The 23,965-nt window shown below is 36.2% G+C and overlaps 1 protein-coding gene across 4 annotated transcripts in view; it reads left to right on the top strand.

The window, feature by feature from the left end:
- Positions 1 to 23,965, top strand: part of ATRNL1 (attractin like 1) — a 433,970-nt gene that overhangs the window by 15,072 nt on the left and 394,933 nt on the right. The window lies entirely within an intron of this gene.

Here is a 23,965-nt window from a genome sequence, read left to right as displayed (position 1 = left end):
CCTCAGACCAACAAGTATCAGCAGTTAAAGCATGAAATCAGGAAGCTTTTAATTGTAAGTAGAGGGACATTTCTGATTGGAATGTGTGGTCGCTGAACATCTTCCAAGGGTATCAAGTTTTATGTGTTGTGGTGAAAAACAACAGCAATGACAAATCAAACAAAACCAAAGCAGGTAAAAAAATGCTTATGAAGACCAATAGGTTTGTTCAGCATTCCTTTTTCATAGAAATTTATACTTTGAATTCTGCTCTCTGTGTTGTGAAACTGCCATCTTTGGCAGAAGGAGCCACCCAAGGGTTCTCACTCTGTTTGGAAGAACTCCTTTGAGGGAGGTTTCTCTGTCCAGCCCAGAGGCTGAGGAAGGTCTTCCCAAGAGTCCTGTGGCTCTACACCAGCCAGCCTTTCGGAGTGATGGGCTTTCCCCATCTGTGCCTCAGAAGAAGCTGTAGTTTATTTTACTCTGGATCAGAAGCCTCAGGCATGGTTTTCATGTGCTGCTTTTGTTTTGTTCCCATACACAACTGTGTTCTTTAAGCACTGCACAGACCAAGTTGCAATGGCTAACACTCACTTGTGAGTCTGCATTAACTTCTGTTGCAAAATAATGATCATCAAATTGATTTTTTTTGAAAGCTTTGGAGTGAGTATTTAGTGATTGTCCCTGTTTAAAAGCTGCCCTGTGATAGGGAGTTTGAGAATTTAATTTCCTCTGAAAAATGCTCTAGAGGTTTTCTTACTGCTTTTGCAATAAATTATATGATCTCTTTTCCTGTATCTTTTTACTGCTCTATAAATCAGCAGAGGGGTTATGAATTTGTTTCATATTGCTGTGTTGCACATTTGTTGATGAAACAGCTTATTAGATCATAAATAGATGTAATTGCATAATCTAATGTGAGAGGGGAGGTGGATTGAAGAAGGTGAGGAAACATAAATAGCACTAGAAATTAACAGATAGGAGAAGACGAAGTTTTGTTACTAAGCTATAAAAGCAATTGAGTGCTTATGAAATGCAGAACCAAATAGTTACTTGTTTTCATTTTAACCGAAATAATAATGGTAAATGACAATATATATATATCAGGAAAAATATGTATAAATGGCAGAAGACTTGGTAGCACCCTTCCTAGCATAGCTTAAAACTTCATTGATCTTTGAGGTTCATTTTCTGTCTCAACTACTGCAGTTTTGTGTTTTGAGCTGTGTCCTCCACGGTGTTTGTATGGGCAGAAATAAAATGCTTTTCTTGGTTTATGATTTAGATTTCTATAAATCACTTGTGAATTTCGCGTAAGGACTCGTGTTCACCTCAGCTCTCTCCTAAATGGGAGGAAAAGAAACTCTGCTGTCACATTTGAGCTCTATTTTAATTTCAGTTCCTCTCAGTTTAGGAGACTGACAGTATTCTTTAGATTATTTCTAACCTCTAATCCTGGAGCTATGACTTGTGTGTGTGTTGTATTCTTTTTTTTTAAAATGAATGAGGTTCTGTGATATTCTGTGGAATGTGCTCACTCTGGATATGAGTTTGCAGGTATGAATCACCACATTACTGATGATGGTCTTTCATCACCAGTGCACAGTTATTTGGACAAAATGATATATTTAATTAATGGCTGAACTATTATTAGTAACATAAAATTAATTACTTTTTAAAATTACTATTAAGTATTAATAGGAAAAATAGGTAGGATTTGTAAAATATGTTTCTAATTTATAATGCTCTAGTTATTGTCAAAGTTCTGGTAATTTCATTTTAATATTTTTTTTGTTTTCTAGATGAATGTTGATGTCTGAAACTGCTAAAACATTACAACCTTGAACAATGGGGTAGAGAGGTCTGGGCCTTATGGAGAAGGGAGCAGGGAGTTCTAATTAACAAAATAAAAAAAGAAAAAGAAAATTGCCAACACAGAAGGTCAACATTAAATACTATAGCTGTGAAATTTGAATGAATATAATTGTTTTAAGTTTCTTTTATTGTTTCTGTTATGATTCAGCCTTCCTAGGACTTTATTTGGCCTTGCATTAGAAATTGCAAATAGCAATTATTGTTGCATTTCTTGTGAGATAAATGGAAATTGACTCCCCTGGTGTGTTAATTTATAGTTGTTATTTCTAGAGTATTGCAATTTCCTATTAGCTAAATGTGAGTTTTTAAAGTTGATATAAGCATTTGCCTCAACTTCTGAATTTTTTAGTTTGACATGAAACTTCCTGATGATATTCCTGAAGTATTGTAATTTTTTGTATTTCTTTTTTTTTCTTCTTCTTTTCAAGTGCTTTGATTTTTTTTCTAATGACTTGCCTGCCTCCTCAACATTCTGGCAAATTTGGATTAATTAAGAAGGCGGGCAAGTTGGGATTAATTAAAGGCATGCTTATAAAGCAGCAGGGATTTGTATGAATTAAAGGTGAAGTCTTGCATACAAAAGCAACATTTTTCTAAACCAGATAGGCCTGTATATAGGTGTGAGTGTATGTATCTACTTTTGTATCTATGTATATAAAAGTATATATAAAAGTATGCTTGAAAATAGAATTATCCAGAGTCTGCATGAAAGTAGAGGCTCCGTGCTGTTGGTTCTTTGACTTGAAGCAGGAGTACTGCAATGTGGGACTAGTGCCTCTAATCACTGTGCAGCTGAATGACAGTGGGAATGAGGAGGAGGAAGAGTTTCATCTTCTCCTTATGGGCTCATATTTTAATATAAAATCACTGCCAGAGCATTCCTGTGAGCTGTGCTCCCAGATTGCCTATCAGGATCTCTGAGGAGTTAGCTAGGTAGATTCATATGTCTGTGGAGACGTGACATCCAGCTTCATCCAGGCAATTACAGCCTTTTATGGATGCCTGGGAGTGAGGCTGCTGAGGAGCTCACAAGCTGCAGTGTGGAATAAAATTCAGGTTTGTGTGAAGAATAGCTACCTCAGGACTGGACAGCAAAGCTGAGCATTTTGATTTGCAATTTAGGCTTGAATGCTGCTTTTACCCTACTTCAGTCTACAAGTTACCATCATCTTCATTTCCCTCTGGATTTCTATCTGATGTTACCAGACAGAGGGATTGAAATTGCTGGCTGCTGACATCTCTGCAGAGGGTTCATCTCTCTCCTATTTTTCGCTTTTCTGTTCCCCAACCCTTGAAGGATTACTACCCGAGTCCATGTACACTATTTGAGAGGCAAAGGCATCAGTTGTTGATCTAAGAACTGTGTGAAAACATTGTATCCTTCTTCTGTTGTTTTAATTATCGTGTTCAAAGAAATACTTGGCTACCTGTATGTGGCAAATATATGGTTCCTTCCCCATCATTATACTCAGAGACATATTCGTATGGGGGGTATATTTTATCTTTGAAAAAATAAGTAAAGGACAAAACACTAGCACAAACCCCTGCAATCACTTCTGGCAGAACAATTTGAAACTTGAGCAGGTATCTATTAGAAGCATGCCCTTGTATGCATGATTTAAAGAACATTTGTTGAAGTCTTTATGCCATACTCCCAAAGTCTGTGGAGAGAAATAGCAGTATTATGTAAGGAAAAATGCCATAAATGCATTCAAGCTTCTTGACTCTCACATTTGGGCATTGAAATGGGCTGCCCAGGGAGGTGGTGGAGTCCTGGTCCCTGGAGGTGTTCAAGGGTGTGACCCTCAGTGCCACGGTCCGGTTGACACGGTGGTGTTTGTCACAGGTTGGACTGGATGATTTCCGAGGTGTTTTCCAGCCTCATTGGCACTGTGATTCTGTGATTTCTGACTGCCTGAATTTGGACTGTCACTCTCAGTTTGTTCATGCAGTCTCCTTTATACATTTTCATGTGCACAGCCACTTAGCCAGAAGAGCTGTTTCTCCCCATTTGCTTTTCTTTTTGTCCTCTTTTTATGTATAGAGTTGTATTTTTACCTCAGATTTCATTATGCTGGGATAAGCAATTGTCTTCTTGTTAGGCTCTTATTTCTTCTAGTCATTCAAATAGCATTCTCTGTCCCATTTTAATCTTTCCTCTTCTGTTTCCTGGGTATGGCTTTGCCTGGCTCCTGTGCTGTGATACTCTTTCTGCCTGCTTGCTTCTGGAAATCCCACATCTGGATCACTGCCTGATCTCTGGAAATCCCACACTGTAGGATCAGTTTTCTTTTTCTGGAAGTCTTCCATTGGTGGCATAGTCATTCTCTTGCTATTTTAATTATCTCCCTTCTCCAATGGACTAGTTAAAATTATTTCCCTCACTTTTACGTACATGACTTTTCAGACTAAATTGCTAAATTTGCTCTGTTCTTAGCATAGCATTACCATCACCTACTTCTTTGCATGGGATATAATAATCTCTAATAACATGAACAATTTCATTCCATCAGTAAATTGCACTAGCACATTTGTGCCATCATTGTTAGGTGTATCTTTAAGGCCAGTTTTTGACTGCCTTCATTATCTAGTATTAATTCTCATATAGGGTTAAATTTTTTTCTTCTGCACAACCTGTTGGTCACATTTCTATCCAACTTGTTACTTCCATTATGATTCTCATATTAACTTGGTTTCCAACTTTAATTGCACAGCTTATTATCAAGCCTCTTATAATGGTAATTTTCTTTATAGTTGCTTTATCAAAGATAGTGTGTGATATTAATAAATTTACGATGCATTTTATTCTTCTTTCCCCTCACATCCATATTTTTAGATTAAACTATGAACATAGAATAATGAAAAGCTAGACTAATAGGTTCTATTAATTCTGTCCTTTTTTGCATTAAATTTAGGTACAATATTTGCTAGAATATGACAAATGCTATAATTTAATAGATATAATAAAGTGCCTGCTGCTTAACTTGTAAGTTAATGTATTGGTTCTTTTGTTTCCTGAGGCTCTTGTGTAGAGATTCTTGTCTCTGTTCTGGTAGGACAATAAGTTCTTTGATTTTTTTCCTACTAAAAATGTGACATTATCCAACTCAAGACACTTTGTTCCATGGGCTGTCTTGCTTTTGCAAGGTAATGCTTTACATCATCATCTTGAGTCAAAATCACTGAACATTTTCTTTGTTTTCTGCTATCTGCTGTTTCTGTTGCCTCACGCTTCCTGATATTTTTGCCATTTGTTGGACAAGTTTGTAGCCATATAAATATGTACTCATACAAGCACATGATCTAACAAATTTCCTTAGCTGAGAACACTATTTAAAAAAATTGAACTGGAACTTGTTGCTCTAGTGCAATTAACATTATACATTACAGCTCAGATGTTTAGGTGTTATGGTTGGTTGCCTTGTCGTATATATATTTCTTACAAAGCCAAAGTGTAATTAGAACAGGAAGTAATACTGACCAACTTACAGATTATATTCACATTAACTCAGTTTGTTTTATAAGATGTAATTAGATATTAAGTAATTTAAGACTTGTCTAGAATTCTTGGTCATTTTAACCTCACTTGGAGGTTGGGCAGTATTTTAATTCTGACTTGAATTTCCACCTCAAAGTAACTTTCATACTTCAAGGTAAAGAGCAGAAGATTCATCCCCATTTCTTCATAAATTTCCACTATGTAGAAAATAAACTCAATTCTGCTGAATACTACTAGAATGCATGTTTCATATTCCCTATTTACTTTCTATCAATTATCTTAATTATTAATTGCATAAATGAAAGTATGAAATCCTTCAGTTTATGTGGATACTGACTGTCACTCAGAGAACATTCTAACTGGCAATAACAATGAAATAATATCTACTTCTAGCAAGTTTACAATCCCATGGCAGGTATTTTACACAGTAATTTGTAAAGATGAATTATTTCTGTGCTTGTCTAGTTATTAAAGGTAACAATTTAATCAGTGACTGATCTCCATCTCAAATTACATCTGGAATGATAACGAGTATGTACAGCTGCTTTGACTTTTCTATTATGTCCATATGGATTTTCAAATTGATACCAGTACATAATGCATGTATAGAATACATCTTCCATCCCCTCTGTTCTCTTTTCCCTTCAGTAAAAAAGTAGTCACCGATGAAAAATTTAAATGGAAGTATCAAAGACTTGGGGATCATACATCCTGGCTTAAGATGTGCTAATTAGTAACCCTTGGTACTCAGAGTAATTATTCAATTTGCCCAGTATGAAAAGTTTTGGTACTCTTCTATGTTCCAGGAATGGTCTTATTGTTAAATATGTAATACACCTGGTACATCTAATTTAGCATCTCTGGTTGATATGGTGTCAAAATAAGTGTTTTTCCTGTAATTGTATGGTGGAGGAAAGATTTATAATGAATGAGAGGACTTTCAGCAAATCCCTCCCTGAGCACAGTAGTGTTAATACAGGAGAAGGTATTAAATCCTGTATGTATCCAACAGTCCTGCTAACAGGTACCTGATTTTCATTAATATCCCTCTCTTGAAAATATATGAGTGAAACAAAAATAAACTCACATAATACTTCCATACCCAGGCTTTTTGTATGATAAATTAAAAGGTTTTTCAAGAGACGTTCTTCTGTGTTTAGTCACAAGTAATTAAAAAAACCAAACAAACCAATATGCTCTGTAACCCAAAGAAAATGGAAGTCTTAAAATCACTGCACAGCTAAAATACAACCTTATCACTTGTGTGTTTTTCTCTTAGTTTCAATCTTTATTTCTTGTCAAAAGCAAAGAGATACAACATTGCTGCAGAAAGAACCCTTCATCCACACTTGTAAGGAGAAATTAAATCAGCTTTGGAGAGTTTTTAGAATTTGATGTTGGTGTATTTTGCATGCTTATTAATTGTGATGTTAAAATTAGTGGGTTAGTAGTATTATATGGCTATTTTTTTTGTTTTTGTGAGGCTAAGTTGTGTGTCATTTAGAGCTGTGCCTAGCAGGCAGCATTCTGGGTGATGATGATGATGATTTGTGTGTTTGATTCAGCAGCAATGTCACTATGAGTCCTAAGATGTCTGTCATTCTGATAGCTCATTTTAAAAGGAAGAGCCCCAAATAATACAGAGAAGACTAGGATATTATGTCTTTATATTGTTTGTCTCCTTGTGAAGGCTCACTGCTTCTGCTGGGTGCTTGAGCCAGGGAAGAGTTTTCCTGGTAAGTGTGGAATAAGTACAGCAGCTGGACATCCACGGGGAACCTAACATTTTGAGCCTTGACAACTTTTTGAATAGAGACCAATCTGAAAGCAACTGCATTTATTCTCATCAAATCTCTAGATAAGTATCCCTCAATGATCAATTTATTGAAGTATTAGCAGGAATGTTCATATTTTTCCTGAGATGAGGGGGCTGAGCTGACTGTACCACATTGCTTTATTTAAGCAGAGTGATTACCCTTTCTGGATCCTTTTGGGGCCCATTTGTCTGAATATATAATTTTTGTTTTGTTTGTTTGTTTGGTTTTTTTTTTTTTTTTTTTTTTTTTTTTGCTTGCAACATACTTCCCATACAGAATTCCCTCTTGGAAATACCAGTGCTGTGTAGAGAATACACAGTATCCTGGTTAAAAATTGCCATGTTAGTTTGGGATCAACAGCACCTGCAAAGATTTGCAGCCTGCAGGTGATCTGTGACATAATCTGCTTGTCACAGCCCCAAACAGGCAATACTTGAAGATTTCTGTAACCTCATTATATAGTTAGGTTCAATTTATAATTATTTTAGTTTTTAACATTTTTTAAGGAAGGCTTTGGTTTTGAGGTGAGAAAAGCAAACGCAGACATATGGTTGTGTGAGTCAACAGGTACTAGACGCTGTATTTGGCACCTCTTTCCATGTTGATTCCTGCAGATTTTGGGGGTGGGAATTTGTTGGCCTTTGTGCAACAGTGTTGCAACTGGGACATTGAATGTAGACCTAAATTATAGTATTCATCTTCCGTAAGATGGACATTTTATTTATTCTGTCTTTGATGTTGCTCTTTGGAAAGATGTCTTCAGGGTGGCTTTTTGTTTTGTTTTTCTTCCTTCACTGTCGTGGGGTTTCCTTGAATGTTTTTTCTCTCTTGACTTTCATGGTACTGGTTTTTCTTTGCTTGGGACTCTCAACTACTTTAACTGCTCCTCCAATGTCTAGCTGATCTATTTTCCTTACTAAGGAGTAGAAAAACCTTTGAAACAACTATTTATCTTTTTTAGCTGTCATTCTCAACTTGATTGCTTGTCTGCAAACTGTCTCTTGCTGCTGATTTTAAAATAAATTCTTCTAACTCAGCCTGTTTTATTTCTTTAAATAATCTTGTTCATTCACCTCCTGAGATAATAAAAATTTTTTAAAAATCTTTGTGACCCTAAATGTCCAACAGTTCACTAGGGTATTTATCATTTCTTGCAACTCTCTTAGATGCCATTAAGATGGAGTCTTAATAAACTGTTTTCCCTGTAAATTAATCCAACTCTTGCACCTTTCAAGCTAAAAAATTATTATTTAAATTTTTGTATGAGTACACAGTTCAAGAGGCAAAAATATGCATATAGGCATAGGAAAAACTAGTCATTCATATGTAAGTGATATTCTTTGTACAAAAAGCCTTCAAGAGGCATCCTTTGTGCTGAATGCTGAAGAGAGGGCTCCCTGATGAGTGATTACCATACCTCACCAACTGACTCAATTCATGTATAAGTTCTGTTTTAAAATCAATGAGTGGAATACAACTCTATTCAACCTTATTCATAAAAGACATATCTGTGCCTTCTGGTCTGGTCTATCACCAGGGACTGCTTAAAACTGTTAAATTCTTTTTTATGCAGACGTTTATGCAAGGTAACCTTAGACCTAACAATATGTAGCCATCCTATTTTCTGATAGAATAGCAGGTGGCTACTTGGAGCTTCCATATGACTTATTCATATGTCCCAGTATTTGCTTGTGTCAAGACATTAGAGGGGGTTCTTTCCTGTTTTGAAGCAGGTGGATGTCACTGACCTCATTTGGGATGTTGCCTGATCTAGTACATGCAGCAAATGTATCAATCTTTTATGCAGTGTAATGCTGAGGAAATCCAGAAACAGATGAGTAGCACAGATCTGAATGGCTGTGGGGAAAAAAAAAAAAAAAATTTAATCTAGAAAAATTATTTGGAAAGCTTACCGAAAGGCATGTTTCCTCCCCTCCCCAGGCATGTATTGTCTGCTTGGTAGCTTTAATTCACTTCTGGAGATTGATGCTTTCTCTCTTAAATACCTTTGTTTGCAATTTAGCTACCCACTCAAGGGTCAAGTCATTCAGCTTAATTTTCTCCAGTTTCCCCAGCTGTTACCTAAAGGATCCTTCTTCACTCTCCTGGCATGTGCAAAGTTAGTTTTGTGTTTACACCGCTCTTCTCTAATGGGTGCTAAAAACACTAATGAGAAGAATATGTGGAACTACAGCTTAAAAGTGTTGAAAGGCTTCCAACAGGTTTCTAAGCTGGTCTTTGCCCTGTCTTGCCTGTAATACCCAGTCCTGTATCCCTGTTATATACAACAGGCAGCTCTTGCAGATTTACACCAAAGCAACTTAGACAAGGACTGTGTCTATTTTTAGTAAAACTTTTAGATCCCTTCAAGTTTCTGTGATAGTACAGGGTATGTATAGAAATTCAAGAAATATGAGTAAATACTTTCTTAAAGCTCACTTTTCAACTAAAAGCTTTTTAAAGCAGCCCTGTCAGTTTAAATTCTCTAAAAGTATAATATGTAAAATGATTTATATGTGCTCTATAATCCTATCTTTAGTAAATGGATTTGCAGCCTAAGAACTTCTGTGAATTGGAACCTCAGATCCTTAGGCTTATTCAAGAAAAAGCATTTTAAAATGTAAAGGGATTAAAAAAATTGTATTCCTAGTGATTTTGTAAGCAAAGATTTAGCTTATTTTCTAACTAAATGCAAAAGCTGACATTTGGCTGGCAATTCCCAGTCTCAGGCTGAAGAAGCCATCTCAGTCTTGTGTATTCAGATAACTTTAAGAGTTGGTGTTTAAAAAGTAGCTATTTTATTAGGATAGATATTTGAGGGTGGGAAGGTGAGACAGAATCACCCTGAACTGGAGTGTCTCTGTTGGTCAGGAAATGGATCCTGGTGATTGTCACTCCAGATGTGACTCCAGGCTCCCCAAGTTGGTGAGTACTCATTGATGGGAGGGTGCAGTCTCTGTTGTGCTGGCCACTTACAGCTGGCCAGATCATTGTGTTCACATTACAGTCATGCCTGGCTTCCATTCTGGACAGAAAACTCAAGGAAGAAGCTTCATTTGGTTAGCTGGGTGTAGAGATGGCGCAAAATAATCTCTGTACGAGATTGTGCCTTGTTCTGCCTCTGTGGCTGTTGGTGGTTCATACAGCCTCATCTGTATCTGGTGCCTGTTTTGGAAGGGAATACATATGGTAAAGTATAAATGCAGGTGTGGATTTTATGAACAGCTGACAAAAATGAGCCAATTCACAGATCAAAGTAAAACTCTTTCCACAAGCATGCACTTTATGTGTTTTATTAGGCTTAATTTATATAATCACTGGAACTCAGATACCACATGTGTTGATGAACATGTTTTTCCCTTTCAATACTTCCCCTAAATGATTTATCGAAATAGCTATATTTATAAATCCTAAATCTTAAACCTTTTTCACTTAAAGCCAGGACTGAAGCTTCCTAATTGTTTAGTTTGAAATTGTATAAAATATATAATTCTCTTCTCTTTGGAATTTCTGTAATTTTTTTTTCCATTTGAGAGCATACATCCATAGAGGTGTGTTTTAGTATTTTTTTCAATTTTAAATAAAAGCTTATGTTGGGGATGATTCAGCAAGCCCTTTGGCTCATTTTAGGCTGATGATAACCCTCAGCTTCCTTAGTGAAAAGCAAGTCCTGCCAGAATTAGTTTGAATTTTGCTTTAACTGTACTAGGTTCCAGTTTAATCACCTACTAAGAGTCCTGGGCACAATGCTGTCCTCAGAGAGCTGAGGTCAGGAGTGATTGAAGTTCAGATTAATGATTTAAGAGCACCTTCTGGTGACTAATCAGAGGCCAAAAAAAAAAAAAAGTTTGACTGTGGGATGAACGTTTAGAGATGTACCTAGAAGTATGTCCTGAAAACAGCTTTGATTCATTTTAGAGCTGAATATACCCAATATTAGCCTTCCTGATCTTGAAGCTTCCCCCCCTCCTCTCTCAGCTCTTAATCTCTTTTTAAGCATTGCTGAACAGATGCTTTTGCAGGATAAGATCTAACAAAAGAGTAGCACCAACCAGAAACTCTGTTAGAAACTGGGGTTCAGCTGTCGTGTTAGGTAACGCGGATTTTCACTTGCTCTTGTTTTGATTTCTGCCGTCTTTGATTCTGGCAAGACCTTGGTGTAGAAATAGTCACATGTTGAAAGGAAACTATTTATTTATTGCAACAGTGTTGAAAGGCTTTAGGATCAATTGAAAGTTTAAGGAAATTTGTTTCCTTTTCTGTGACTTGTTGGTATTAAGCTGTTAATATTGCAGGAACTTATTTTTTGAAAACATTTTCTTTACAAGAGAAATTGTTTTTTGTATTGATAAGCATAAAATCAGTTTTGAATGATGGAAACTTTAGAGCCATATGTTATCTGAGATCGTAGCACAAATGTCAAATTTAAAGTCCACAAATTGAGAACTGAGTAAAAGTAATATTAAGACTTTTAATATTGTGAGAGGTTTCTTTTGATCTGAATTCTAAACCAGTTTTGAAATCCGTGATGAATAGTGCTTTCAGACCATGTCAATAACAGAGTCTTTCAAGGAATATTTTATGAGTTTTCTCCAATAAAAATTAAGAATTTATTGCAGTTTCCTCATTTTCTAGGATTTAGGAGGAGAATTGCTTTTGGTAGTTTTCATATCTACTTACTTATTTTTACCTGTAGTAAAACTTTCTGAAAAGCAAAACCAAGCATCCAAAACATTTAAAAATAAACAATCTTTGTTCACAATTAAAAACAAACAAATGAAAATATTTATCATTGAATTATAGATGATATAGAAGGTTCTGCTTGTGTCAGTGCATGCCTGTTATTTGAAATAGTGGACTGGAAAGGTACTCATAGAACCGTCCAGTAGAGCAGGTAAGGTCATGTAGGCAAGGAAAGTAAATTTTATTTTTAAATAGGATTAGTTTTAATTGGCATCCTTGCAGTAGTAATCTTCCTTCAGCTGAGTAGTATCCTTTCAGATGACTGTCTCTTCTGTATGTGAACCAGTGCACTCCTTTCTGAATATGCTACGTTTTCCAGTTTTGTTTAAGCCTATCAGTAAAGCAATAATTACTCTATATTTTTCTTGTATCTTTCAAAGGTCTTTTTGTAAGAATTCCACCATTGCCAGCAAATTAACTCTATGTTGACTGATGGATGGCTTCTTGAGTGAGATGACTAGAGCCGTTTAGATTTCTGGTTTGATACATTCAAAAAAAACAACTAAGTTATAATTGAGGCATTGAAATGCTGACAGGAATACTCGATGGCATGTTTGTAAACTGGCATATTAAATAACAGAAATATCTGTTTGAATGCTTCTTTATCTGTCTATAGTTGCCAAGACCTGGGAAGGCTTGTCCACAGCATGGCCCATGGAGGGTGTACTGCTTGTGCTACTTTGGCACATGATTCATGGAATCTGAGAAGGGGCAGCACCAACCAACCCATCCTTGTCATTCTCCCTGACTGTGCAGCTATGTTGGAACAATTCCCTGCTCTAGTGCATTTGGCTACCTTAATCATCACTTTTTCTCTAAGCCTTGGGGTCACTGCTTTTTCCTGACCCTATTCCAGAGTGATTGGTTGCCTTGTTTCTTTTTCTCTCCTTGTTTCTTCCAACAGCCTAATTTACTGACTTCAGAATTCAGTGTATGGCTTCGTTGAATCCTGCTGACTTTTGAGCACTAAGCTGTGTACTGGTGGAATTTCTGTTTATACCGTCTTGGTGAAGAGTGGATCCTTGCTCTGTTTGTGATGGGCCTGAGAGGGAATAGATCAGCAGCAACTTTGAGAACTTCCCCTAAGTGAAGTTACATCATCAGCCTCTGAGAGCCTGTTATCGTGGGAGCAGTCATAAGAATTCCTGCTCATCAGTGATGGTCCTACACTTCCTGTAGCCTCTCACTGACAGGGCAGGCTGGCTGTGTGTCCCACATGCTTCGCTGTGTCCCTGTACAGGCTTCTGGGTTTGTAGGTGTGTGGTGCTGTTTATTCTGTTAATGTGGGGCATTCCAGGCAATGTTCCCCTGACCTGTATTCTCCTGAGGGGCAACAGTCCTGTGATAAATTTTTGTATGTTCTGTTTCCCCATTCTTATATTTTGCTAAAATTGCGAAAAGCTTTTGTTTGCCATTTTAAACATGACATCAGTATTTCTTTCATTCTGGTTTTGCATTTAAATAGAGAACAAATTACAGGCCAGAGATATCCTCCCACTGCCCCCCAGAAGCCCCAAAACCAAAAATCCCACCCATGCAAACAGAAACACCCCCAAAACCCTCTACCAATATATGAAAGGATTGATTCTGGGAAACTTGGAGCTGTCATAGTTAAAACGGAAAATATCATAGTCTCTCTTTCTTATACCTCTTCATCTACTTCTAGAGGGAGTGTTGGAAGTTGCTAACAGTGTTGTGACATACCCATAAATTATAAAGTCAAGCATAAAATACGAGTGAAATGACACCTGCCACATGAGTAAAATGTATTCTGAAATGATTCTATTTTATGACTAGTAAGAGTCTTCCATATCCCCAAACAAAAATGCTTTGTAATACCCTAGAGACATGAATACCATTATTCTATTTCTTTACAGCAAACAGAGGGATGTGCTTTGTAGTGTAATGTCCTGATAATTGCTTCTGCCAGAGAAGTTGGACGTAAGTGATTATCTATATAATTTTCTGAGAGTACTCAAAATCTACTCAGTAACCAACCCTTTGAATTTATTAATCAATTAAGTTTTTAAAATAACTATTATCTTTTCTTATCTCAACATTTGTACTGAGGTTGTGTTCAGGGACTGGGAACCTCTTATGAAGCCGTATGTGTGCTGATGGGAAAGGGAAGAGAGGAAGGAGTTGCTGGTTTGGTTTTTTTTCTATATATCTATATAAACGTATTTTAAAAAGTCTTGAAAAGTCTTAGGATGGGATGCTAAGAGAAAATGATACTTTTTTTCCTTTGGAAAGTGTCTGTGTGTCAAATTGTACTGAATTTTTATATTTTCAAAACTATTATAGCTTTTGGGAGCTGGTGCTTGCAGCCTTCTGATATGAGATAGTTTCCTGCCATGAGAATTCTGTCCTTAACAGACATGAAATCTGATGGTTAGATGTCAATCACTCTAAATGGTTGATAGGTAGAAATAGGTGCCTCTTGCTGAACATAGAAACTTGATTTAAATAGTCAAGGAGAAATTTAGGAGTTGGTGATACACTGGATTTAGGGCATTTGCCTGTTACCTCAGGAAGCTTAAGTTAAAACCCTGAACTAGGTCACAAGTGAAAATGAGATTTATGGTGATGTACAGTGAAAAATTGGCACAGTGCATTACCTTGTTGCCAAGTACCTCAGCCTGCCTTGCCCATATGCTTTTTGCTCCACATTTTAAAGTACTGTAGCATGTTTGATTAATTATAGAAGTCTTATAAAGTACATATATATGTATGGCTCATATAAATGTATACATACATATGTTTAAAGTTTATACACAAATGGATAAAAATTCATAAATAACTTTATCCTCCCTCATGTTAAGCCTGTGATTAGATCAAAACCTGTAGCCAATCTTACTTTAATGTAGACACTACTTAGATTGAATTCTATTTAAAGGTAAGGGAAGTAGGTGGAACAAGAGACCCCCTTGGCTTAAGTGTGAGCTTCTGAGTCTGCTGAAATGAGAACTGTACCAGAGATGGAAAAGCAGAGAAATACCTGGTGAGGACTACAAGGGCATTCCCAGGCTGTGTAGAGATGCAGTCAGGAAAGCAGAAGCTCAGCTTAAATTGAAATTGACCAGAGGCATTGAAAACTACAAGAAAAATGTTCCTCAGGTATGGAAGCAGGCAGAAACAGAGCACAACATTGCCTGTTATTAAACAGCAGAGGTGAGTTAGTCACCAACAATATGAAAAGACAGTGATTCTCAGCACTTGGTTCACATTTCTCTTTGCTGCCACTGTTGAGCCCCAGGCCTTGGGGAAAAAAAAAAAAAAAATCCAAGTTGATGCAAACACAGACCCACCATCAGCAAAGGAGTTGGTATGGGAACTATTACAGGAATTTGACCCCTGTAAATCACTGGGCCCTGACAAAATCCACCTGAGGCTGATCAGAAAGCTGGTTCATGTTGTGAGGCTGCTCTGTTATATCTGAGAAGTTGTGGAAATTAGGGGATGTTCCAGAAGACTGGAAGAAAGCTCATGACAACTCCATCTACAAAGAGGATGGGTCCAGGAAATTATAGACCCATCACTCTTACTTTTGTTTTTGGGAAAATTATTAAATGAATTCTCCTGGGGCTGTTACAAGTCAGATGAAGAACATGAGTGGGAAAAGTCAGCAGAGATTCACCAAGGTGAGAATGTGCTTGACACACCTGATTGCTTTCTACGACAGAGTAACCTGCTTGTTGATATGGGCTGAGACATTGTCTACCTCAATTTCTCCAAGGCTTTGGATATGGGTTCCCACACCCTGCTGGTACAGAAGTGGATTTGTTGGGGTCTAGATAAGGGATCTGTGCAGTGGGTAGGAAGCTGTCTGCCTGGTTGTGTGTAAAGAGCTCCTGTCACAAGTGGGATCTCCCTGGGGTCAATATTGGGTCCAACAAGTGGTGACCTGGAAGATGGGATGAAGTGTACCCTGACAGAGTATAGAGATGTTAACAGAATAATGCCTAGAAAATAAAAATCTCTTGCTGTTAAAGGACCTAACTTATATTTGTTTGTTTTCAACAAGAGGAATAACATAAGGATAGAGTGTTACTCCAAGTGATCTTAAAGTAACACAATCTATGAAGGTACAGAACTTCTCTGAAGGAAATAATAACATTGTTAATATGGTAGGAAAAAGTAAGTAATAGCACTTCAGTCTGGTGGAATGTGTTTTTTTCTTTTTTTTTTTTTTTTTTTTTTTTTTTTTTTTTTTTTTTTTTTAATTAATTTCTTCATTCTCTTGGCAACATTTGGCCATAAAAATAACTCTTGGCTGAAGCGAACATAGTAAAATGTTAGAGCAATGGGGTGTCTCCTTGCTTCCTGGCAGATTCTTTTCTGATTCCTATTTTCTTCTAATAGTAACTATCTGCATGCATGAGAAATGTTTGGGATTAATGTGAATCTAGCCTGAATTGTCAGAACTTTGAATATTTCAAACCTTGCTCTTTTTTTGAGAAAATGAGTAACCATGACAGGAGATAGAGTGCAGGAAGTTCAGCCAGTGGATTGGGTAGGTGGTCTGCTGCTTACTCAAAACAGGAATTATTTTTATACAGCTTTTTGACCTTTGGGATTTTATATCTGGAGTATATTTGCAGCCATACTTAGATGAAATAGAGATATGGGATATTATATAATGTTTTGTTTTTGTATTAAATGCCAACTTGATTTTCTATCAATTTTTAATTTTAAGCATGGTGCCAGGCCTATTTATAGGCAGAATTTTGTATGTCATCTATGAACTAGCCTGAGCATTTCTAATAGAATATATGCTTGTCTCATATGATTTTGTCCAACCATGATATTAAAATAGGAAATATGAAATGGCTGTATTATTCCAGATAAGAGACGTGAAGCTAGATTTCTTTCACTTCATTTCTTTTCACTAAGTTTTTTCCAGGTCAGTGGAGGATATGGTGCTATTTGCAGTATCTTTTAAAAGGCACTGATCTCTAAGTTGAGATGGAGGACCACTGCCACCTGGAAAATATTGGCAAGATTTGAACTGTTAATTGGTGTAGTGGTTCTGTAGAAAACGTGGAGTTTGCTGTTGAACTCTGTAGATTGACTCAACTCCACTCAATTTTATAGGAAGTTTTCATAAATATTATGTGTAAATCCATCTGTGTAAAACTAAGTAGCATAAAAACTTTTTGTTGTTAACTTGTGAATGGTTAGGGGTGACACAGTGCTTAGTAGTGGCGTATTTCTTTGCTTGGATTCAAGGCAATCAGCATTTGGATTGGTTTTTTTTTTTTAGATAGTTATGGCTCATATATTTTAAGGAATATATATGCATGTAATCTGAAAGAAAATCTGAAGGCAAAAGTCAGGATGGCTTTTTTCAAGATCCATTCTCTGCAGATATACTTTCATTAGAATTATTTTCTCCCTTTCTCTATCAAGCTTTTAAATTAAAATACTCAAATTGTTTGTGCAGTGGGAGAGATTACTGTGCCTGTTATTCACCTTATCTTTTGGACTCGTATTAATCTATAATTCTGTGAATTGTTATTGTCAAAAAAACTTGAAATGGATAATTCTGACCTGCTATTACGGGAAACTAAAGGCGAAAATTTCTTTATGTGAAGGGAAAGTAGAAGGCTCTTTATTCATTAGTACTTTTTTTGGACCTAATATTTAGAACCATGAGGAGGAAGAAAACTGCTTTAGTGCAGTTTTCATAAATATTATGTGTAAATCCATCTGTGTAAAACTAAGTAGCATAAAAACTTTTTGTTGTTAACTTGTGAATGGTTAGGGGTGACACAGTGCTTAGTAGTGGCGTATTTCTTTGCTTGGATTCAAGGCAATCAGCATTTGGATTGGTTTTTTTTTTTTAGATAGTTATGGCTCATATATTTTAAGGAATATATATGCATGTAATCTGAAAGAAAATCTGAAGGCAAAAGTCAGGATGGCTTTTTTCAAGATCCATTCTCTGCAGATATACTTTCATTAGAATTATTTTCTCCCTTTCTGTCAAGCTTTTAAATTAAAATACTCCAATCGTTTGTGCAGTGGGAGAGATTACTGTGCCTGTTATTCACCTTATCTTTTGGACTTGTATTAATCTATAATTCTGTGAATCGTTATTGTCAAAAAAACTTGAAATGGATAATTCTGACCTGCTATTACGGGAAACTAAAGGCGAAAATTTCTTTATGTGAAGGAAAAGTAGAAGGCTCTTTATTCATTAGTACTTTTTTTGGACCTAATATTTAGAACCATGAGGAGGAAGAAAACTGCTTTAGTGCTTCTAATTCACAGTGCTGGTATCTGGCAACTGCTTAGTTTTAACCAACACAAAAAATTGTGCCGTGTTGTAATTACTTGAATGACTTGCATTATAGTATACAAAATTAATGCAACTGTCATGATGGAGACCATGGGTGCACAGGAGTTTTAATTTTTGCTAGTACTGCCTTTATGCTAGTGGTATGCTATGCTTTATAAGGTGAATGAATAATGAATATGAATTTTCAGAAGCTGATGATGTAGTTGAGTAATAGAAAAAGGGCTGTCATGAAAGATGCAGGAGTTTTTTTGAAGACCTTTACCACAAATATACACAAATAGATTTTTTTTTCTTTTGTTGTGGAGTTCATTGCTGTTTAAGTAGGGTTCCTCACTATGCAGTGTGACCAGAAGTTACTATCTTTTAAGTAAAAGCTTATATCAGAGAAAGAAAACTAGGCTTTCCTACTGAGCAAGTGATTATAAATGAAATTTTCCATGCAGCAATTTCCAGCTGATGTGAACTGCATTGATCCCATATAATACAGCCTGATACGGGCAGAATTGGATTTGAATTTCTACACTTGAGCTGGTGTGATGAACCTCAGAAAGGTGAACTAGAGTAATGCCATTTAGTTCCTCCTGTGGAGGAAGTTGGCAGTCTTGGGGAATTACTGGTTGTACACAAGTCAGCATAAAAGCTGTTCTACTACTACTTGCATTCAGGAGAACTGGCCACATTATGTCTCTTAAATAATTCTCTGGTCGCTCTGCTGGTCACACTACAGCTGGAGAAGTAGGTACCATTTTGAGGTGCAGATGACATGGAAAAGTTCTAGAAGAAGGAAGTCTAGAAAATGATTCATGAGGATTGCTAGATTAAATTGCTTTATTCAGAGAAGAAATGGCTGAAGGTAGATGATTGTAAAAGATGAACAGAAAGAGGAAGAATTTTTTGATTCCCAGGTCTATGTTCAGGAAATATGTGTAAGTAAGAATAAAAGGTGAATTAGACATTTAGAAATACTTTCTAATAATGAGTCATTACTAAAATAGATTGCCTAGGAAGATTGTAGACTTCTGTCATTGAAATTATTAAAATCAGATTAGACAAATAACTGAAAAATATTTCATTATAATCTGAATTATAAAAATATAATAATATAGTTGGGATAGGTTTTAGGGCATGTTGTAACTGAAATGGCAATTTATGGGGTTTTTGGTAAAAAAAATTCAAGTACCACTTTGTGAGGAGGTAGAACAAAATTCTTGAGTAATTAATGCAGTATTTTCACATCTTATTTTAAAATAGAATAAATATTACATTTAACATTATAATACTAATTTTATCTTCTGCATCTGATTTTTTTACCAGATCTTTATAAAACTGTGCCCACATTTCAAGTCACTTTGTGGGTTCCATCTGAGTTACATATTCAGATATCCTATTCTAAACAACCTGTCCTGGTCTGTGTTCTGTGAGTTTATATAATGTTGTGCAGCCTAAGCAAGGGAGCAGATTACATTTATGTAAGTGAAAATACATTGCATAAGTAAGATGCCATATAAGTTTGGACTTTGAAAGCAACATCTGCTCCTATGCAGAGTCCTTTGTTGTTTTGGGGACTATTGCAAAAATGCACTATAGAACAATAACCCTTTTCAGAAACACAACACCTGCCAGAGTAAACCTTAAATTGATGTTTTGCACCAATCAGAGTTTATATCCCAGCTAATTGAGTTTTGTCTTGAAATACAAGAGATCTCCTCATAGGGAAAATTGTTTATGTGTTGTAATCTTGATTTTACTTTTCTGGGATTTTTGGATTGTTTTGGAGCATGGTTTTGTTTAAAATGCTGTAGAAAGATGGACTCAGGATGAACTGAATTCATCTCTAGGATTTTCACTTTGCAACAGAAAATGCTACTTTGTCAATGAATAAACTGAAGCCTCTCTAAGAGCAGGCCTGTATTACTTGGCATGTGAGAAGTTGTTGTGAGTGTCCTTTGTGTTTCTAAATATAACTTCTTCTATTACTGTAAAGCAGTATGTAACAAGTAGAGGAGTGTGATTGGCATATGCAAATATTTCCTTAACGTATTGAATATTTATTCCTCTTGATAAGTCATTGAAGAAAAATTAGAGCAACAGTATGTTCAGTATATCCTTTTTTCATATGTGAAAAAAAAAATAACCGGCAGCAAGTTATACAATAAATGTAAAAATGCAGGAAAATCAAATGCAAATTCTTTGAATTTTTGTTAGGTGCTAGTCAGTGCTTTATGCCTGGAAAAGAAAAATCTGCCTTTGTGGGTTTTTTCAGAAGATCCTGTTTTTCAGATATTCCTTTGAAAAAATACTGGAAAACCTTCTTAGTCTGTCATTCAATATTGTGGTATGAGAAATGGCCACTTGATCACTTCTGCATTTCTTTCTCACTGATTCAGGCTTGTACTGTCAGGTGGTCTGAATTTTTTTCCCCTTCTTTATTAATATATTCAGCTGATCTCAGACCTGTGCAGTCTCTTTCCCTGCTGTAAATGTTAGGCACAAGGTCTCAACTAGAAAGGTTGCCAGTACTTCTATTTATGAAGAACTTCATCTTTTAACTTTGAAGCACAGTTATTGATTTTTATTTCTTTTTAATAAAACATTTTCATAAAAGATGAAAAGGAGATGGAGCAAAATTTTTCAGCAATGGAGAGACTAGCTCTTGACTGACACACCAGTACTGATCTTGAGATGGATCCATCAAGGAAAATATGCTCTATATTGTATATTCAGATAGATCTGAAGTAGGAGTTGCAAAGTAATCCAACATTTCTTAAAATTATCAGTAGAAATGTGACACTAAGTAATATAGACTTAAATTGGTTTTTTTATAACTCTTTATTTAATAGTGAATATTTGTAATATTCTGAATGTAGCTTATGCTTTGTTTCACCTAAAGCACCGATATTATAAATCAGACCTCTCTCCATCTACCAGCAGTTTTGTGGATCTTCATGTTCTGCTGGTGACAGAAAATAGCCAATGACTTCTCTGGTTTAAATTAGTGCCCCTCTCTAAAAGATTTGGTGGTATTATTTTCTGCAGGAAGATGCAGGATATGACAAGATTGCGTTTTTCACAGCTCTATAAATATTACAGCAGGAAGGGCCATTTTAATAACCTGCTCTGACGTCTTATGTATTGCAGGCGTAGATTTCATCTGACTACTCCTTCACTTTGGACCAATAATTTCTGACTGAACTAGAATGTACTTTTTTCCTTGAAATGCACCAGTCTTGGTTTAAAGTCTCTGCAGTGGTAAAAATTGCCACCGTACATTCTTTATTTGCCATTATTTTATAGCAGTGGTAATAGTCCAGGTGAATGTAGATATCCCTTTGGTTGCCCTGTGTTGGCTTTAGCCCTTGCATTTCTGGTGTGTCTGTCTGCTAGGTGAAACCCTGTAGTGTCACATACTCCATGGAATTGCTGACTGCTGACTGATTACCTTGGTGAGTGACTGATCTGTCACTGGTGCTTCTGAATGCTTTTAAACGTGCAGCATCCTGACATCTTCCTGTTGTTTGGTAGATCTGTTTTACAGTATATTGAGATGGGAAATGTTCTCTTGGCATGTACCCTCTAATTCTTTATAGGCTTTGATTACAACCCTGCCAACTAGGAAAAAATATTGTTGAGAATATTATGAAAGCTGATGTGCAATTTCAAATGACAATACACAGCATCAACTGCTCCCCTGTGTGTTCTGTTCAGGAGGTTGGAGTCTGGGTGTGCTAAACCTGTGGTGCCTGGGCAGGCCACACAAATTGTTCTGGGTTCCTCTCATCACTGAGGCTTTCTCAGTGGTGGGCGAGGAGTGGGGTGCAATGCAGGCACCTTTGTGACTCATGAGTACATAGTCAGGGTGACTCATCTGGATTGTGGTCATTTGACAGAATCACTGGTGGCCACAAAGGAAAACTGCTGATGAATCCTGGCTTCATGTGAAAGAGAATATTGCCCTTGGCTGGGCAAGGGGTTACCTGAAAGTGGTACTGCTTATCTTTGTGAGTTGTGGGATTTGGTATTTGATAGCACTTGGAAAGAAAAATAATACAGAAGAATTCTTGGTATGACTCAAGAAACTTATAGTAATTTCCATCTGTCTTGCTATGTATTTATTTTAAATAGAACAAGCCCTTATCTTACCATTTTCTACAAACATTATTGCAAAGCAATGCTGTGCTCTTATTTATTTACTTTTTTTCCCAACAAAATGAAATGGCTGTTTGAGAGGCTATCTGCTCTTCCAAAAGAAACTACTTGTCAAAAAATTACCATCCTAGGAGACAAGGGAAATTGTTTGTACTTTACTAGTACCAAAGGGCTGATCTAATAAAAACAACTCTTTTAAGTCACCTCCATTGCACTATACAACTACTAAGAAGGCAATGGTCATGACTGCAAATGAGTACTTGTAATATTCCACACTTCTTCCAGAAAAAATATGTTCTGTGGATTGCTAAATAAGACTTTACTTCTGTATATAAATCATATGACAGCTCTGAAGTTATTTTGATTGGAATATTATGTATTATTGCCTTTAATTAAAAAAAAAAAAAAAGAGCATGCAAAGCAGATGAAAGTTTTTCTTATTTAGTGATACTTAATGATTTTCTTTCTACAATATAGTGAAAAATGGGTGTTTCTGAGGATGTTTTTATATTTGTTGTTATTTGTTATTAAAGAGTGGGCTGGTCTGTTTCCCTAGTGGAGTAGGCCACTGGAGATGTGTGTTAAGGCCTGAACATAATCATAAAGGATGCAGAAATTAGAATGGGTTAGTGAAGATACAATGTGCTGAAGATAGCAGGCTCTTTCAGAAAGCTTTTATGTTAATAGATTATTGAATTTCATCTGCTGTTTTATCGCTGCAGAGATTAATACAAAGTAATATATATGAATGGATGAAAAAGGTTCTCTTTCTACATAAAAGGAATTTCTATATGTGATGAATATTGAGCTATTATCACTCAGAAAAAAGTTACAGCAGATATTTCTGTTTCAAATGTCAGAATGGTAGTTGTTAGAAGAGCAAATAAAATCTTAAACAGGAATAAAGAATAAAATGGAAATAATATTGCTACTGTAATAATGGGCTACTGTACAGATTCATGGTTCACTTGCATCTTGAATACAATATGCTGATCTCTGCTGCATCTCGGCAGGCTCTAGGAGAATACAAAAATTTATTAAAGGCAGTGAGCAAGGAATTCTCAGGTTGGAAAAGGGGCAGAGGAGGGAAAGAAGGGAAATAAAACACAGATCATTACATTTTGAGTGGTATAAAGCATGAACCCAGAGGCACAGCTGTGGACTGAAAGTGTCCCTGAGCTGCAAGTCATAGAAGGTGGTGTGATGCTGTGTGGAGAATCTGCAGGGATTTACTCCTTCTGGATAATCACTGGGGAGCACTGTGCAGAGACAGGGTACTGAGAAGGAATAACAGAGCAGCAGGCTGACAGATGTGCTTATTCAAATTTATATCTTAATTTGTCTTGATCTAGGAGAGTTTTCGTATGGCTGGTGTTGTCTAATTTCAGAAGTAAGTTGTAATGCAGTGGCAAAACAAATAAGCAAAGCAAACCAAAATGCTCTTAAACAAACCCCCCTTAGATTGACTTGGTTCCTTTGCAGGTAAAGGATAATTTCAATTATTTGCTATTGAACTAGAAAAAATACAAGTGAATGCCTGGAGGAAAGAAAAAAAAAAATCAATGATATTAGAACAATCAGAATTCAAGTTTTTATGAACACAAA

Source organism: Pyrgilauda ruficollis, unplaced genomic scaffold (genome assembly GCF_017590135.1).
Source record: "Pyrgilauda ruficollis isolate IOZ18807 unplaced genomic scaffold, ASM1759013v1 scaffold15, whole genome shotgun sequence".
Lineage (NCBI taxonomy): Eukaryota > Metazoa > Chordata > Aves > Passeriformes > Passeridae > Pyrgilauda > Pyrgilauda ruficollis.
The sequence above is the reverse complement of the archived record's forward strand: the minus strand, read 5'-3'. Positions and strand labels throughout refer to the sequence as shown.